This window comes from Castanea sativa, chromosome 10, assembly GCF_040712315.1.
Source record: "Castanea sativa cultivar Marrone di Chiusa Pesio chromosome 10, ASM4071231v1".
NCBI classification, from domain to species: Eukaryota; Viridiplantae; Streptophyta; class Magnoliopsida; order Fagales; family Fagaceae; genus Castanea; species Castanea sativa.
The window spans coordinates 22,991,312-22,998,920 of NC_134022.1; the positions used below are offsets into that span (position 1 = coordinate 22,991,312).

The 7,609-nt window shown below is 34.9% G+C and overlaps 1 long non-coding RNA gene across 1 annotated transcript; it reads left to right on the forward strand.

The window, feature by feature from the left end:
• Positions 1-687: 687 nt before the first annotated feature.
• Positions 688-3,534, forward strand: LOC142612980 (uncharacterized). Its single transcript, XR_012840208.1, has 3 exons — positions 688-887; positions 2,933-3,015; positions 3,312-3,534. It is a non-coding gene; the product is annotated as an uncharacterized LOC142612980 (long non-coding RNA).
• Positions 3,535-7,609: the final 4,075 nt, after the last annotated feature.

A 7,609-nucleotide genomic window follows, 5' to 3' on the forward strand; every position in this document is an offset into this window, starting at 1 on the left:
AGGAAAAATTCTGTCTCTGGTCACAATTTGCATGAACAAACTTTGCTCAACACTTGTGTAACTTATGTCACCTTTGACAGCCCTTAAAATAATCCTTTTATATGTCTAGGGCTGTGAGAAAACAAAGCCCAAACATACAATCACAAATTGGATGAAAAACATACCAAAAATTCTGAGTTTCATAAACCTCGACAGATACCCTATCTGTCGAGCTACTATCGAGTTGCTATCAAGCCACAGGCTGGAACAACTCTTCAAGGCTCGATAGATGCTAGCTGTTGAGTTTTAATAAACAACACTTTTCACACTTGAATCTTAGATAGACATGCATAGCTTTAACACTTAAACTTGAAACAAGGTTTCTTGAAACATCAAATACATCCTAGATCTACCCAATTACAAGTAAAGTGCGTTTTGTCAATAAATTAGTCAATTACATAAAATAGTGACATATGTTCCTAACATTGAATCACATATGTCCTAACAATTTTATTAAAAAATCCGTAAAGAGCTATTACGGCGGGCTTGAGTTTCGCCACAACAAGTCGTATTCCCATCATAATAAACCTTAGCCTACTTTTTCTCTATTGCAGCAGCTTTGAATCCTCTATAATAGGTCAAAGTTTTGTCACAATAAAAATATACTGAATTCCCTCTAAAACTCTTCGGGCTCCCACCAAAAATTTTGGGTTTGCACACTTAGTCAAAAATTAGGGTCTCTCACTTACTCTCTCACAAAAATCAAACACTCAAAATTCTCTCTCTCTCTCGGCCTGCCCAGCCCACCGCCGTCCTCCCCGCCGTCGACCTAACTGTTCCCCGATCTACACCTCCACGCCATCCCTTCCCGCCGCCGGCTTACCCACCTTCGTTGCCTCACTCCGACGGTATAGCTTCCCCTCTTCTTCTTCTTTTTTTCTTTTATATAAAATATTTGTCTTTGGTTTTTGGGTTTCTCGATATGTGTCACAATCAATGCTGTCTTTGTGTTTGATTAGATTGTCAATCATTATTTCAATTGTATTGTTGATGATCTCTGAGGCTATGACGAAATTTATTGATTTTTTTTTTTCCGTTTGGTTGATTACAATGTTATGGAAATATTGCTTTTTTGTTTTTGAATTTAGAAAAATCAAAAGCTATACTAAGTTGTTAGTCATTGAAGTAGGTGATTTAGGGTATGTTCCTCCTTGATGAGGAAGGTATTTTTAAGGGTCAATATGGATTTGTTCAATCCACTGAGCTGTAATAGGGATTAAGTTTTTATCCCTTGGTTCATAGGATTTGAATGGGCTTCCAAAGTAATTAACAAAGGAAGGAAAGTAAGTAAAGAAAACTCTATTAAAAGATTGACTTTTATTTTAAATACATTTATAAGATTGACTATTGTTGCAAATTATTTTTTACATGCAAAAATTTGGAAACTGGAATCATTCAATCTGGTTTTGGATCTGACAGGTCACCTGTGCTATTACTAACCATGAAGAAAAAACATGTAGTTATATTCTGATAAATGAAAAATACACAATGCAGGTTGAAATAGTATATGAGATATTTGGTTGGTCATTAATCATTATTCTAATTTCCTATAGCAGTGAAGCAATAAACTTGTTTTGGGAATACTATTATGTGTTTTAAATTTATCCACCCACCTTCAGCAGTAAAAGTTTGAGGAATACAAATTTTAGCCAACGCCCTCAAAGTTATCTCCCCAAAGTAAGAGCATTGAGTATTATGTAGGAACTATGATGGCATATGTAAAACCATTATATATATGAAGTAGCTATTTCAAATTTTAATTTGGTTGCTCTATTTTGATTCCCTCCTCTAAACCTTGAGTTCTGTAGGAGTATTTTGTCTTGTTGCTAGTGCAAGTTTCTTTTGGAAATAATGCAAAAATAATTAGTTTTTTTTAGCACAATTAAGTATAAATAAGAACAATTAAGTATACTGTGAGGAATGCCATGGTGGCTGCACATGGCATTTGGTGGTAGTGTGGATTTGAACCATGGTTTTTTGGGTTTTTTATTTTTGTCTTTGGAATATTTTATTTCCTTCTATCATGGTACTATAGGTTGTGGGTTTATAGGTGTGTTAGCCAGTGGTGTGGGTTTGAGTTATGGCCCTTTGGTTTTTCTTTTCTTTCTTTCTTTCTTTTTTTGTTAAATGTTTTTTGCTACTATAGTTGCTTTGGATGTATTTTTTAATTATGGATACAAGTTGGTGAAGGCGCGAATAAGAGTTGTGGCTGTTTGGATTTACTTTTTGCTGCAAGGATGCGATGAAATGTGGTCTTCTAGCTGCACTTGTAAGCTTTAGCAAAAGTCCTAAACAAAGAATGAAAATAAAAATAAAAATAGATGCACTGGAATTCTGATGGATTACTTAATGCCACGGGTTAGTGATCAATAGAGGTTTTGATTTTGAAGTGTATATGGGGAATTCTTTAATTGATATGTATTCTAAGTTATCAGGTTATTTGCTTGCATTGAGCATGTATGCATTAAGCAGTTGGAGCCTTTAAATTCATCAGGTTATTTGCTTGCGTTGAGCATGTATGCATCAGGTGGATCATTTGTTGATGAACGAGAGAGGTGTGAGGGTTGTTGCTGGGTACAGAAATCATGGTAGTTAATGGTAGTTATTTGAAAACATAAAGAAAGAATAAAAAAAAGAATATTTAAATGAAGTGGTAAAATAATAGAACCTTTGATGTTGGGTGAATTGTAAAGTGAGATGTTAAAATGAATAAAATAACTTTTTGAGATGCTAAATGTTAAAAATTTTACAATTTTTGATAAGAATGCTCTTGCTGCTTATTGATGAGGTATCTCTCTCACGCACATGCATATTCTACTTTTTTTGGTTCACTTTTTACAATTTTTAAGAAAAGAAAAATATTCTCTCCCTTACTTTGGTGTTGCCGCAAAAGGATTAGGTGCAAATGGTAAGATGGTTAAGGAATTGAAGAAGTTACTTCCCTATCTCAGGTCCCGCCTCGGTACACATTGCAATGTGAGTTCCAGTCATTTTCTCTTATATGACATGCTTGATTTTTGTAAATGTACACCACGTGTATTTGTTCTATTTTGTTGTCTTCATCAACTATCATTTCCAATTCCAGCATTTTGGATTTTGGAGGCTATGAATAATTTTTCCGTTGTATAAATTTAATTTTGAACCAAATGACAAATGGGTACCTTTTTTTTGTATTTTAGAATAAACCCATAAAATAATTAGTCATCTATAAAAGCTAATATTCTAGTGTATGAATTATGTTTAATGTTTTGTTTTGTTTTTTTTTTTTTAAGAATGGTACTAGTAGAGATGAAGAGGACAACTCAATCAATAACACAAGGGATTTTGAAAACAGCTTGGAGGGTAACTCAGGAAGACTAGTATAGATCTTGTCATAATTCTAATTGTTTAAGTTTAAAACAAAGATTAATTTCAGGATTTCTTTGTATATTCTATATTTTAAAGTTTGAACTTATATGAATTTTTATCTTTCAATTGATCAATTTTTAGTGATTATTGTACTATCGTAACATCATAGTTAATTAAAATTATATAAAATAATTATAAATAAATAAATAATAAAATATTTCAAAAATTATAGAAAATATTATCACCGATGACATAAAAATTTGGTCATAAATAATTTTATAGTGACGATAAAGTCCCTCGCAATTTATAGAATAGCGATGCCACTTAACCGTTGCAAAAACATTTTAAGCGATAGCCTAATGTCCTCACTATTATTCTCAACTAATTGCGAGGGGTTAAAAGCCCTTACAAATAAATTTTAGCAATGACATTATTTGTCTCTAAAAAGTATGTCGTTAATTTGAAATTCGCAAATAACTAATTACGAGGGTATAAAGGTCCTCACAAATAGTTGTTAACGACGACTACTCCCCCTCACTAAAAATAAGTGGTCAACTTTTCCCATCGTTGGGTAATATATTTGCAAAGACGGATTTGCTCAGTAACAAAAATAAATTGCCATCGTAAATTATCTATTTGCGAAGGCATGGTCGCAAACTCCCTTTTAGCAACAAGAGCAAATACGACGACCTTCGAGGGTCACGTGCTCTCGCTAATAGCCTTTTGCGACGATATTTGAATTTTTGCGATGGCATTTAACCGTCGCTAGTAGACTCTTTTCTTGTAGTGTTTGCATTGTAGTGTTTGCATAGGATGAGTATTAATGGACTGTGAAGGTTGGGAAGTAGTAGAAACTGGAATAATGGTAGTGGGAAGATAAGATGCTGAGAGAGGTGGTGAAGGTGTAGGATCTGCAGGAATAGAAGGTGTAGGATCTATAGAATCTAATGTTGGAGAATGGAAAGAAGTGATAACAGGTGAAGAAGTGGGATATGCACCAAGTAAGGAAGGCTTATTAATGGAATGTAGGTAGAGCTGATTGGAAAACCAGGAGGGAATACTGGCAAGAGTGAAAGTGGAAGGAGGCACAGGATGAATAGGAGTGGAGAAGGGAAATTTTGTCTCATTAAAATGAACATGTCTAGAGGTGTAGACACGATTGGTTTGCTGGTCAAAAGACAAAGATAACCCTTTGAATAAGATGGATAACCAATGAAAATGCACTCCCTAGTTTTAGTTCAAGTTTATGAGTATTGTAAGGCTTAAGATATGGATAGCAGGCACGCCCAAACACTTTTAATTGAGTGAGGTCAAGAGTGGTGGAATAGAGTTTAGTCCAAGGGGAAACCCAATTAAGCACAGAAGTAGGAAGAATGTTGATTAGACTAACAGCAGTCTGGGCTGCAAAGGAACAATAAGAAGAAGGCATGGAAGCCTGAGATAACATGGTCACAGTTGTCTCAACAACATGTCTGTGCTTCCTTTCAATCACGCCATTTTGCTGTGGAGTTTAAGGGCAAGACAAATGATGAGATATACCATATTTAGACAGATAGGACTTAAACTCATTAGAAGCAAATTCTCCTCCACCATCTGACCTAAAACATTTAATATTGGCAGAAAATTGAGTCTTAATCAATGCATGAAAATGAGCAAATTTAGCAAAGGCTTCTGTTTTAGATTTCAGAGATAGAGTCCAGTAAACCTAAAGTAATGATCAACAAATAATATGTAATATCTGAAACCATTCACAGAATTTACAGGAGCAGGACCCCATAAGTCAGAATGCACAAGTTCAAAAGGTGCAGAAGCTGTAAAATGAGAATTAGGAAAAGAAAGATTGTGCATTTTTCCAAACAAACAATGAGTACAAGGCTGAATATCAATGTTTGACTTATTGAATACAGAATTGTCCTAAGAAAACAAAGCATTGAGAGCTTGATCATGAGGATGACCAAGTCTCATGTGCCACAATGACCTAGGGAAGACAGAAGATTTAGAAACATTATTATAGATCTTAAAAGGTAAAGTGAGTTGGGAAGCTTGATGTGGATAGATTGGGTAAACACTATCTTTACTCCTACCCTGGTAGAGAATTTTCCCCGTCTCCAAGGCCTGAATAGAAAGAATGTTTTCATCAAAGTAACACCAGCAAGTGTTATCATGACACAACTTATGAACAGAAGCAAGATTGGATGTAATTGAAGGCACTCTAAGAACATTCTTAAGTTGAAGATTAGAGAAAGAAGAATGAATTAAAGCAGTACCTATATGTGTGACAGGTAAATTTTGACCATTCCCAACAGTGAGGTGATCTTGAGTTGTGTAGGGCTTTGGAAAGCTAAGATGGTTAAGGCTAGCAGTCACATGATCAATGGCTGCACTATCAGCAAGCCAAGGCTGATCTTGAGTAATGCAAGCATTGGATCTATAGCCATTGCAGCAAGCTTAGTAGAAGGATGCTTGCCTTGATAGGCATAATTCATCCTATGATAGCAGTCTAGAGCCAAATGTCCAGCCTTTCCACATATTTGACATATTGGTCTCTCTGATTTTGTACCACCAGAACTAGAAGGAATATGCTGAAACTGATTGAAATGACTAAATTGAGGACTAAAAGAAGATTGACTATTAAAGCCTCTTTCACCTCTACCACCTCTGGTGTTAAAGTTTCCTCTGCCTCTTCCTCTGTTAGAAGGTTGATTGTAACCACCCCTATGTGTCTTCTGATTAGCTGATGCAGCCACGGCAAAGATTGTGTCTTTAACCTCTAGTCCCTCATTAAGTAACTTTTCTTCAGTATTCATCATAGTAGAAAGTTCATCAAAACTTAGATGGACACTTTTGGTTCTAATAGCAGATCTGAAAGCAGTATACTCCTTAGGGAGTCCTTTTATTGCAATGTGGAGTAGTTCTTCATCATCAACAACCACTCCAACTGCTAACAACTTGTCTCTCATAGTTTTGATCTTCTGCAGATAGGTATCTACATTATCATTCCCTTTCTTCAAATTGTGAAGTTCACCTTTAAGATTCATGATATGAGACCTTGAAATTGAAAAGAATCTATTCTCAAGTACCTTCCAAACTTCAATGACAGTAGCACATCCAACAATGAGTGCTAGAATATAAGAAGTCAAGGTTGAACTTATGAAGGTAAGTAAAGTTTTTTCCTTTGATTTCCAGACCAAGTAATCTAGATTCACAACCATGGTCTAATTTCCAAAAAGATCTCCAAGAAATTTCTTTAGAATTAGTTGAGGCTCTTCAAGCAACTCAAACAAGGAATAGGATTCAAGAACCATGGAGATTCGATGTTTCCAAACAATGTAATTGGTATTATCTAACTTCATTGTCATCATATTTGACATATTAGACAGAAGTAAGAGAGGTTGATTTACCAAATTCACAGCAGAACTAGACGAAGCAGAAGATGAAGATGATGAAGCCATGGTTGTGTTTGAAGCTGCTATTGTTGAAGTTTGAGTAGCAAAAGCAGTAGCTTGCTCTGATACCATGAAGAAAAGCTTTAGTTCCAAGACTAACTAAGCTAAGCAAAGAAGCTTGAGATTGTGAAGCTTAAGAACTGTAGTGTGAGAAAGTGACAGAACCAAGAGAAAAGGAAAGAAAATGAGAGAAACAAAGAGAGAAAATCTTGGAGAAGAAACTGTATTCAATAACAGAAATTTTCAATACAATTTACATCTGAGCTTGATGCTCTGTATTTATAATACATAATAATCATAACTGCTCAACTAATCCTCCACATTATGCGAATCTAATGCCCAAAAATTCTGGAAATTCAGTTCAAGAAACTTCAACAAAATTTCACGCCTATTTTAACTAATCTTTGAACAGCAAAACGCCCCGTATCACTACTAAGGCTTCTTTTAATGAAAATGGTGCGTTTAACATAAAACGGTGCTTTTGACACTTATGCGTTTAACACTTAACCATTTAATGAAACGGTGTGTTTAGCTGAATACACAAAAAACAGTCGTATTGAATCATCTTCAACCTCTATTCTCCTTCTTCAACCTCTGTCGTGGTCTCTATGAAGTCTGATTAGTGCTATCTTCAACAAAGTGTTTGAAAATTGAATGTTCTGGATTGAATTGAGAATATAATGTCAAACACTTATGACCAAATAATAAAGATAAAAATTATGATAGGATCTTGCTTCATCAAGAATGTAAAGATATTAGCTTAACATGCATAGAAT